The following is a 12344-nucleotide window of genomic DNA, read 5'->3' as shown; positions in this document are numbered from 1 at the left end:
ATCTTAATGGCTCAGGCAGACTTTTATTGTATCTTTTAATGAGCACTTTGTGGAATCCATGAAACAGTTCAGATATCTCCACCCTTATTAGCTGTGTGTTTATGAACATTTTCAGCCTTCATTTTGCTTTGAAAGTGGTCATTAATTAGATTTTGCCAGGGGATGTGTTGTTACCACCCAGCTGAAGCTTGACCTACAAACACTGTCCCAGTGTGATTTCCTTTTAATGACTCTTCCGTCAGATCTACCTTCAAAGTACCTACAACTCTTCACAACAACAAACCAGAAATGAAGGACGTTTTGCGCTTCCCATCCAATTTAAATTTTTGAATGTATCAAGGTCCATTTTAGAAGTTTTAGCTGCATTGACTTTGAAAATACTTTTTTTTGAGTATGAAGACATTTTCATGTTATGGGAACCAGGTTATCATGCTCATATGTCATGGCATCCTAAATATCAATGTGACTGAAGAAAGAACTGGAAACACTGGGGATGATTTACTAAAACAATATAAATGTCTTCTGGTAAGGGATGCTTCACTTAGCTTAGTAATGTGGCAAAAATTCACTTTGCAAAGAACACCCAATCACAATGAAATATTGTGATTGTGATAAAAAAAAAACTGGATTTTTGTTTGTATGTGATTGCATGGCTGAATCACAACATAGTTTATTTGCTAAAGCTAGGTGAACTATCTCTTCCCTGGGGATTATTTACTTACTTAATTGAATTGAACCTATTTTTTGTAGTAAATCAACTCCATTGCCTCAAAATACTCAAATAAATCCCCACAATTTCTAACTGGTTGAATATGCTTTCAATGGGGCAACATGTTTTCTTATTTTAGACTGTGAAAAAAGGAAGCTTGTGTGAATTACTTTGGGAATCACAATTTGATCACAGGTATGTACATAGGTATAGTCATTCATATCCTATATCTAGTGGACTGTAAAAGAACAATCTAGTCAGCCTTCTGTGCATTAGGTACATTGTGACATGCATGCAATCCTATGAGGAAGGACTTAGTATAAGCACTGTCCTAAGACAATATCAGATAAACTGACCCGAGAGGTACAAATTGCCCATTGCTCAAGTAACCCCTAGCAAACTACTGAGAAACCCTGGTTGAGAGGACAATTAATGACAGAGTAGTTGGGCTTAGCATTGTCTCAAAGTTTTCTGATGACACCAAGATTTAAAGAACTTTTCAAGATAGAAGGCAAAGTAAAACTCCTTAACATCTGAAAAAACTTTTCGGTTAGGGCTCTGTAACAATACATTTTGATGTAATTTTTATTTCTTAATTCATATCAAGATTCCAAGAAAACAAAATGTTCGAAAAGGGAAAATAGACAATAAGTAAGATTTCCCATAAATATATAAAGTTTTCTGCCAATAAAAAAGTCCTAAGATATCTTGGCAAGCCACTAGCTTTAGGATATCCAAATAAAAAACATGCTTAAATGAGGAGCCTTGGGCAATAGCAGAATACTCAATTATTCATTTTTATTTCTGTTCCATATTTACTGTTTAATATGGTTTTTTTCATGTTTCCATTTCCTTCCAATGAAAGATTATCTGTGCCAGAAAAGAACACGGCCTGGCACTAGAAGGAAACTGATTCTGAAGTAATAATTACTCCATAGCGCTTAACCATTATCGGCAATCATGTTTCTTTATCTGCATAACAAATGAAATTAATTCTGGAAGTCGCCTTGGTCTTTATCTCGGAGCTGTGCAGCTGTAATATAGTACGAGTGTTTAAAGAAAACTTTTGGTCTGTGATAGCAGAATGCAGTCAATGGATGGATTGTCCTCTCTCATACAAGGAATGTTACTAATTATATATATCTACAGATAACTATCTGAGCCTGCAATATTACCAGAGCGAAAAAAGTGTGCAACTACCCTGTATATCAATATAGTTGAAGAGAAATGCCTTTCATGCCACAATAAAAAAGATTGCTGTGCTGTATTCTATCTAAAAGCCAGGAAACTTACAATAAAATAAGAAAGATAAGGCACATATCTCATTTTATATACAGATAATAAGTATCATTCCATGTTAGGTCTTCCTTTAACCTTTGCAGAAAGAAATGAACCATGAGGTTGCTTTACTGAAGGTATATACACTGTTACAAAGGGATATATCACTTAGTTTAGTAAATGAGATGAAGCTCCATTGACTTTAGGCATCCAATTATGTGACAGAAATAAATACTTCCTTTTAGATTTCCTTGCATGGGATTGGGTATTCCTTGCAACCTGAATTATCATCATATACACTAAGCTAAGTGAATTGTCCCTTTCAAGGTGATAATTCACCTTAGTAAGTGAAAAACCTAAATTACTTTTATTTTAGCACTTGCAATGTTCCAATTTATAATACTTTAATCTTCTTTTCAAACTTTATTTTCACTTCTGAAATTCACATAGAATTCCAAATGTGTGACAAATCACCTTGAGTTAAAAAAAGACCTGCCATTCAACAAAGACCAAGGCAATCAGACTTTATTAAAATCTAAAAATTTCTAGTTCCTTTTTTTTTAAAAAGAAGACACCATGGTGGTATGTCCCCTTATATGCATTTATTTTGATAGTGATAAAAGACTAGAGAAAGTTAGTGATAATCCAAACTAGATTCAGGCAAGGATTGAAGTCATTTGTAAACTCATATAATGAAGTTTATTTGCTGATATTCACCACTTACATTTTTATTATTTTTTTATTAAAGTAGAACTAGAATTAAGCAATGTGAGAAAACCAGTACATAATTGCAGAGGAGACAAGTGATGACCCTTCTGTAATAAAATAAACTTACCTGCCTGTGTGCAATGTTTTTTAAATGAACACTAAGTTGCACGTGTGCCGCTCGGTGTACAATGTTGGACATTCTAGCATACCCCTAGCTGAAACCAGAAAGAAGTCCAGGTGAAGATAGAGATGCCCGTGACAGAGCAGATACAGATTAGAATTAAAAAACATGTGATCAGACAGGTAAGTAAGTAATCAATATTGCCGAAGGGACATTGTCTGTCCCTTCTGCAATAAACAACCAGCATTTAGCATTTTTTTTACCAGTTAGGTTTACTTGTGTTTTAATGATGTATATAGATCAAACATCTGCCGTGGTGTTTAGGTGAACAGCCAACCTTGTAAATTAGTGGAGGTGGAAGAAAATGAATAAACACAGCAGTTGTGAATAAACACAAAATGAAAAAAACACAGCAGTTGTACATACAATGAGGCAGAATATGTCCAACAAACTGGTTTAACCATGTATTGTACTTACAGATGGGGTACGGATCTGAGTATACACAGCACTCATGGAAACAATGGGAGAGCATCCTGCCCTTTTGAGCGTACAATATAAGCATGATTTATATTTATGCTTAGCTGCCTTTAGTTGGACAAAAAGCAAAGTAATGAATATTACAAAATAATATTTTGTACCAAAACAAGAGCTAAGGGCAATTCTTCTAATATGAATAAATGTTGGGGTAACAACTGTCCAAGGAGGGAATTTGTCCCACTTTGTGTACCTTTCACATTTTGTTCTGTTACTGGGACAGGAAGAGAAGGGAAATCTCTCCAACAAGGACACTGACTATACAAAATAAAGTGGATTGGGTTATCCAATCCAATCCTAAACCTAATTATTATGGTTCTACTTTTTAAAAATAAAAAAAACATAAATGCATGCAAATGTAAATCCAGAACAAAGAGATTTGTGCAGCAGTGTTTATGTTCTAACCAGGATCATGCTGATGAGTATTCCAAGATGAACTTTCACCATAACCTTGTGGATTTTCATTTTTGTAGCTTTATACTTCATAGGCTAGGGAGAAGAAAAGACATGTAGATATTACTACTTAAAGAAGTGGAAAGGTCTATCCTTATCCAGTTGGTACTGCGACATCCCATTTTCCTTCTGCTCTCCAGTCTGGTGTGAACTGGACAGCAGGTGCTGCCGTCTTTTTTTGGGGGGGTTCTTCTTCTTAACCCTGATCTTGCCATGCAAAGATTGGGAATGTGCAGAAGGAGCATTCTGAAGCCTCCTGGCACACATGATGTATATTTTCCAGGAGGCTGCTGGTTCCCGATTCAGTATTTACCGCCACGGCAGTAAAGGTGGGAAGGAAGAGGTCCTCCCCTCCAAATAACAAAATTAAAAAACAGATTTTTTTCATTAGTTAAAAAGTTTAACCACCCTTATATTTAATGTAAAAAAATTACTGATTGGTCCAAATTAACTGCAAAAGAGCAGAGCAACTCTTCTGACCTGGATCGTATTGAAATCTTCATAGTTTATGTGAAAAACTGGATGACAGTGGGAGTAAATGAAAAAACTTTTGTTGTAGGGGTAAGTACAAACGTAAAAAACTAAAGAGATAATCTGTGGGACACAAGAGACAAGTACTATTTAAAGTCACCAGTGTCATGTTATCAGACAGTATATTTTGTGAACCTCAAAAACACACCGATTCAGCTTTATGTGTAATTCCAGTTTTTTTGGGGGGAAAACGTAATCCCCTCTCGGTGATTCACATATAATTCATGACTTTTAGTAATGCTTCTTGCAGATTCATCCCTATTTTCTGTTCTCTTCTGTTTGATTCATCATGATTTTTCACACTGATGAAACTGAATGGTTGGGTCAGTGTTCATTTTCACCATCCAAGCTAACACCGGCGATCTAATTAGAGAAACTGTAGTTTGTGCAATCCTTAAAAGTTGACAGAACTTGCAGGATGTATCTCACCAAAAATGACATTGTTATTGAAGGGGAAGCCTAAAATCTGATTGCATCTCTAGGGACCCAATCACAAAAGGAAAAAACAACATTTCTCTGAAAATTCCTCATTCCAGGTATACAGAATGGTTTCAGGTTGCCACATTGAAAGGAAGCAACATTTGACAGTCTTCGTAAATAACAAAGGTTGCAGAGTGAAATGAAATGGTGACTAGCAACTTCGGTAGGAGGTTGGTAATGGCATTTTCTCTCTGTAGAGGTATTTTATGGAAACATTTCATTTTTTCATCATATTCTCAGAATTGTCCAGGGTCGTGTCAGGTTTACTTTAATTTTTATGTTTCCGTTTTTATTTAGTTAACTTTTTTGAGCTATCTACTCTATTCCACTGAGAATTCTTCAAGGAAAAGTATGTAGATTTAGTAAACTTTTTTATTCAGAGACTGAAATCCCATAGCTTTACTTTATGAATGTTAATCAAGAAAATACATGATATATATATGAAATAGTTTGGGGGGAAAAACTCCTATGAGAGTTCTTTTTAAGTCAAGAGACTTTGCTGTAAACTAGTTATCTGCACAATGAAATGAGTTTAGATTAAGAAATGTAAATGTAGGCACTTGATCAATGTTAGATTAAAAAGTGAAAGTGCACCTGCCATATTACACCATGGGAATCACACATCAAACTCCTGATGTTATTGTGCTTGATAGCATGGTGAGTCTCATAATATATGTTAATTTTTTTGTTATTTTTTTAAATGACATGATAATTGTTCAGCGTAATCAGAATACGTTTTTTAGAGGGGTACATTGGGTGAATAAAGCTACTCTGCTGCTAAAATAAAAAAATGCTATTATAAAAGTGTTGTCTGCAAAAAAGATAGTAAATCTTCATATCTTTTGATCATAATAATTACCTTTATCTGATGTTTGATCAGAAACTGCCTTCCGAAAACTCTTCAGATTCAGACATTGGTTGGAGTGTTAAATTATTGGTTTACCAGTGTACTCAATGGTTCCCCTGCCAGACTTTTGTCACTACATGACTCAGTAGTGACGTAGGGTTGGGGCGTAGGAGTTGAGGAAAGTCTGACTGGTCATGTTTGGATAAACTGTATGATAAGCCTAAAAATTGGTGCAACATTTGTCAAGATTAAATATTTAGATTGTTGGTAAGCATGACAGATCGCAAAACGCTTTTATTCAAGTGCCACACCCCAGATAACAATCATGGTATGTGTATAAGAAATTCAGTTTAGGGGACTTTTTAGGCACTTGTAAAATATGAAAAACATATTATTTCATCATTTCAAATACATTAATAAAAAACTTAATTAATAGAAAAAAATATTTGTGTTTTAAAGCATTTGCACTGTTCATTTTATTAAATAAGTTTTTTATTATTGTATTTTAAATGATGAAATAAAAGCTAAGTTTTTCATATTTTACAAGTGCCTAAAAAGTCTGCTAAATTGAATTCCTTATACAGATACCATGGTGCAAAATTTCTGTTATTGTTCCATAACACAAAATAAATTAGATATTCAGAAAACAAAGGGAAACACCATTAATATAGTCATGGCATGGCTTAGACTTGAGGTTCAGATTGGGTGGGACTAAAAAGCACCAAAAGATTCATGTAAACAACAAAGATCCATCTTTGAAAACATTGAATCTCTGCAAACACGTTTCCCATCTGCTATGCATCTTTTTTGAAATATTCTTGAATCTGTTGAGAAAGTACAGAAAGATCACCATCATTCTAACTAATTATAGGTATTAAACTGCCAAAGAAGAGTTAGGCCTGAGCTGTTTTGATATAGAGTAAGATATATATCAGTCTTCAAAAGGGCAATAAAATCCTAGAAGGTGCATTTGGAATAATAATTTTATGAATTGAATGTAATAAATGAATACAGACGATTTTTTATGTTTATTTGATTATGTCTGTGAACAGTTATTGCTCTGCGGTGGTTCTACTTTATAAGAGTCCCTTAGCAAAATCCAAATTTGGGCTACTCATAAAAATATGGAAAATTCTGTTAGCATAATAAAGACAAAATAGTGTTTTTTATGGTTATTCCATTACTGCCTTTTAGCCGAAAGTGTCTAGGCATGCAACAAGACACACAAACAAAATAGGCCACAAGATTTAAAGTGTACTAATCAAAACCAAATGGCTTTGTTCCATAACTCAATATACGTTTTAATTATTAGAGCAGTCTACCCAAAAGGGAAATTTTAGTTATATGTAGGTGGAATTTGCTGTGCTGTTGATTTAGCTAATATTTTATGTTTACAGAAGAGTCCATACATAATCCTTAAGTTATTCTTGTAACTGAAAAAAGATCAGTATATGAGGGTCCAGGGTGATATGTCAGATATGCAGACCTAGATGACCCGTAGCACCTGGGACTTGAAGCCTGCAAAGTATTAAAGCACATACGGCGGGTTTTGTCTGTATTTTTACAAGAGACGTCATATTCCAGAACAGTACAATTCCTGACTATAAGTGAAAAACAGGATACCTCCTCCCTAAATAGCCCTTAGCCACAAAGTGCTAAACTTCCAAAAACCTTGATTTTTTTAAGAGCCAAGTCCATTGTCTATCTCCTTTTTTTTTCATAACATTCATTTTACTGCTATATTGATCATGAGCTCTAAATTGTCTCCAAGGCCTTCCTTTCTGAAGGATGATATGCTTGTTATGCAGTTGACATGACTTAAAAATGTAAGTGGGATTCAATTGTTTAGAAAATGGGATAGTTGTATTTAGCATTAAACACACCAGGTCTTGTCTTATCTATTAGTAATATTCTTTTTGGATCTAAAATTATCTATGGTTTAACCATTTATCTATAAGTCTTTTCTGTTGCCAGCATGTTAACGACCTAGTTGGAATTATGGTTCAATGTACTACAATGATGTTTATGTTATATTATTTTGTGGATCCTGTATTGTTTCTTTTTTGTGCTCTCAATAAAAACCTTTAATAATCAAAAAAAAAAAAAACACAGCATGTTCTTGCTTTTTACAAGAAATTGTTATGCCACACCAACTAAACCTAAAAACTGTACTAAAACTAAAAAATGAAACATATTTCAGTTATTCATTCCTTTCATGTGATAACTACCTTAGCTTTTTTGTCTGGCTAAGAACATTTTCAGCAAGTACAGAAAATCCGTGCCATTTGCTGTGAGCTAAACTAAAATCAATGTTATCTTTCCTCTGCAAACTTTTAATCTCCTTCGCTTTTGTTTCATTTTTTGTATAGTTTGAGAAAGGATTGCTTGTGGTTTTTTTCCGTGTGCTTTAAAAGTACTGCTTGTTCTGTGATGGTGGGTTAAAGGGATAGGAAATTATGATAAATCTTTCCAATGGGGATAAAAACAGCGACAAAATCCCTTTTGTATAAACTGAAGAAAGGTTAAGCAATCTGGGATTTGTATGGCTTTTTTGTCCTTAATGTCCTGCTGCCACCCACACCCTTTAATCTCTTGTCCTGGTATGAAAGAAATTAAAAGTGAAGTGAAATTCTGCAATTGAGCAACAGTCAGCAAAAAAAAAATAAAGTCCTAATCCTGTTCCACTTTATTAAAAGCTATAAAAAAAACAAAAGCTGAAGTTTAATTGACTGGAGCTTAACAGCCTTGCATTGGGTTTGGACAGCCTTGGCTTTGGAGAATGGTGCCCTTTATCCATTGCTTATTACTATCAGTTTGGCATTTCTACTATTTGTCCTAAAGTATGTGCTAAATATAGATCTTTGTTGTTTTTTTATGTAAAGGGGAAAGAATATTTTTTTACATTTATAATTACTATTTAAATGTTTTTCATATTGGTCCACTGTTTAGACTGAAAAACACAAAACAAAATTCCACTGGGGATGAGTGTTCGTAAAAAGTTTGCATTGTCAAGATATGAGGCATGTGGTCCATTTTCTGCACTCTGTGGTTTGATGATATGACACGGGTCAATGAGTATTGCATATGAGCTGAATATGAATAATGCAGCTGAATAAACAACTTAAAAGTTCATTGTGGTCAAGCTGAGATTCAAAATGTTCCTATTTGTTCTTATGTTTTTGTTGACTAAAATTACAAACACATATTTTATGTTACTTATCAAATTTTGGGATTTATTCATCCATTTGAAAGAATTTTAAATGTCACTGCATCAATAATAATTTGTTCACTCATTTTAAGTAAGACAATCGTTAATTAATTAACAACACTGGCAATCACTACTTATTAAAGCTTTATGAAGCTAAACTTTTATTGACAAACTCTGATGAAGACATCAGGTAGATCTAATTGCTTACCATCTGTATGCATTTTATCTTTAATCCAAGCTAGTCAGTTGTCTATCATCATCTGTCAAACATCACCTACCCATGGTTAATTATCACATATTCCATATCAACCTTTACCTAAAATGTATTTCTTATGTCTGTTCAATTATCCTTAATCAGTTGTCACGCATCCCTCATGAACTTCCATTTACCTTTTGTCAGACTTCATCTCAACAACCGTCTTCCATAAGTTTCCATTTATACCTCACCAATCTACTGCTATGCCACCACCATTGCATAGGGGAATTCTATATGTTGGAAGTTTGTAGTCCTGATGGATTGATTTTTTTTAACCCATTCCAGCAACATTTTGTAGTACCAATAGGGAAATAAGTGCTGTCCTGGAAAATTGTAGTCTTTCACATTTGCCAAGTTTCTAAAATGATTTGCCATACCCACAGTAAATAAAATATAAACAGATTCACCCATGATGAAAAGTCATTATTTTAATGTTTGTTTTTTTTAACTACTGGGGAGTGCCCACTGTCATAGAAGACTAAAGAACAAGATGACACAGGGTGCTATGTGACCTTAAGATTTGTAAGAAGGTAACTGCTATTATTATCTTGGGTTTATATAGCGCTGACATAATATGCGGCGCTTTACAAAGTCCATGTCACTAGCTATCTCTCAGTGAGGCTGACAATCTAATATCCCTGCTATAGTAATTTGCCTTAACAATGTCTAAGGGCAATTTTGAGGGGAAGCCAGTTAACCTACCAGCATGTTTTTGGAATGAGGGAAGATCCGCTGTAAAACAGTATAACATACAATAGGGAAGGAGGCCTGGGGGAAAAGGAGTGATGGGCTTTAAAAGATACATCATGTTCTAGAACAGTGTTTCTTAACCAGGGATCCCCCAGAAGTTGCAGGGGGTGGTAATGGTAATCGGTGGTATGGCGGTGTAGTCAGGTTCTTCCAGTTCTGACTAAAGTGAAACAACTGTGATCTTTGTTGACCAAGAGAATGGAGACCTTGCTTCTACTATCCTGTCTAAGAATCACTTGAAACAAGACAATTCTGCAAAAACACTTTTCAAAAGCCATTCAAGGAAAGTGTTTGGCAACTCTGGATCTGTGAAGCCAAGGAAAGCTCTGGGAAATGTCAACACGGCTGTTACTTGTCAGAGGATGCCCTAAGGTGAAGAAGTCTGCACCAGTTACCAAGCAGATTTCTGAAGTGTGCGTCAAGCCCAAAAAACAAAGCTACCCCGAGGTTGAGCCGTGTCTTCCTTATGATCCATCAGACTTTAAAACTTTTGATGTCCGAGAAGAGCACAAGCTGAGCCATCCCTACTTTGCTGGAGTTCCACTTTTTGTGCATAAGAATGATGCTGCTATGTTTGATGCTTTGACATAGGAGCCAGCTCCAATGGATATTCCAGTATTAGGCTGGGAGTCAGATATGTGGACCTCACTTCCATCTTTCTTGGCAACCGTTGATGAGATCACACTTGGCTTACCTGAAATGGTGACATGTTAGGGTTATTTATTTTTTTACTCTTCTATTAAATTTTAAATTAACTTGCTTTTGTAATCTAAAAAAAAATTGAAGTAAGAAGTTGCTAGGGGTTCCCTGAGCAATGAGCATTTTGTGATCCTAAGTTAAGTTTATCTGACACCAATGATCTGTTTTGTTCTAATGATCTAAAAGGGTGTCATTCTTCCCATTGGCCAGCAATATAGGAAGCATTTGTTACACTGAGCCCCATGCATGTACTGTGAGCTGTAGGCCATAGTAATTATAGCAGGGGTTCTCTGAAGATCTCAACGTTATTTCAAGTGTTAGCCCAATGTTAATTGACTGAGAAGGGCTGTACTAAAAGTATACAAACTGCCCAAAAAAACTGTCTAAATGGTATGCATTGTTTTTACATTTCCAACCAAGTCTTTTATTTATTTAATCAGTTTTACTGAACTTAGATAAAACCAAACAACACAACCTACTTTTAAATTTTCTAGGTGGTATTGATTTCAGAAGATTTATTCTCACTGTACCCTTGTAAATACATTTCTTATTAAAAATGAAATCTGTAGTATTGATTAGTTAAGTTTCAAACTGATACCAGAGGATTACAGTGAAATCAAAGTGTGGACTACCTTGGATGTTTTCTGCATGCTGTTAAAGCATATATTCCCAGAAAAACTTAGTTGCCTTCCTGTGGAGGCCATTTCTGGCAGTAATGTCAAGCAAAGAATGGACAATGCACAAACAGCAGCTTGGAAATATTACAGTAAGACATTTCAGTAGTCCAGTTTAATGAGTACACTGTACAGCTATATAAAAGAAAAAAAATTAAAGACTCAAGACAATTAGTTTTCTGCTTGAATGGCTTCTAAAATCTGATCTATTTTTTGGTTCAGTTAATAACACAGTTTATGTGCACTTCATGGGTCCAATTTATTAATGTTCTCTAAGACTGGTGAAGATAGATTATCATGGGAGAACCTGGGTGATCCACCAAACCTGTAATGGATCTGGTCCAAGATTGAAAACATTTGCCAACTAATAACAAATTAATTTTAGGAAATTCATTCCAGTGATGTTGGATCGCCCAGGGTCTCCCATGATAGTCTATCTTAGCCAGTCTTGGAGAGCTTTAATGAGTCAGAACCAATATTTATAAAAAGTACTTTTTATTCTAATGCCGATAGTCAGGGCTCGGAAGATGTTCCAAAAATACAACTATTAAAAAGACAGCATCCTACCAATAGAAAGGCACCCCACAGTACAAAGGGTTCACTTCTCATTGGTTTGTAGTTTGTATTGCGGGATATGAATGCTAAAGCAATAGACTTAAGTCAGGACTCATATAGGATGTGGTTAGGATCCCTGGCGCATTCAGATATTTTTCACACAAGATGTATATATATTTATCGTGCTGTCCTCTAATAGGAGTCAGCTCTACTTTATTCACTTTTTTGACTGACAGGTTCCCTTTTCTTATGTGTAATACTTGATAAAAGCTGGAGGTATTTTGTAATATTTGTAAATATAAGCTTTATCCAAATTTGAATGAATAGGCATCATTGAACATATTGCACGCAATGTAATCTCAGGTCTCGATTGTTTGCAGCTAACATTCTTAATGCATCTGTATTATTTTATTGTAAACCTACAAACAAATGATGGAATACAGTTATTATTGATGGCAGAACACAAATTACTGGCTGGGCACGACTCCTTTCTAGGCAGAACAAAAGGAGGTGCTATTATTTCTATTTCAGTGCGCGCTGA

General features: G+C 34.9%; 1 pseudogene; it reads left to right on the top strand.

Annotated features, from left to right (window-relative positions):
• LOC140332103 (securin-like) overlaps positions 1-10589 on the top strand; it is a 19882-nt pseudogene extending 9293 nt beyond the window's left edge.
• The last annotated feature ends 1755 nt before the right edge of the window (positions 10590-12344 follow it).

The sequence above is a fragment of the Pyxicephalus adspersus genome, chromosome 5 (genome assembly GCF_032062135.1).
Source record: "Pyxicephalus adspersus chromosome 5, UCB_Pads_2.0, whole genome shotgun sequence".
Taxonomy (NCBI): Eukaryota; Metazoa; Chordata; class Amphibia; order Anura; family Pyxicephalidae; genus Pyxicephalus; species Pyxicephalus adspersus.
This window is presented reverse-complemented; position numbering and strand designations above follow the sequence as displayed.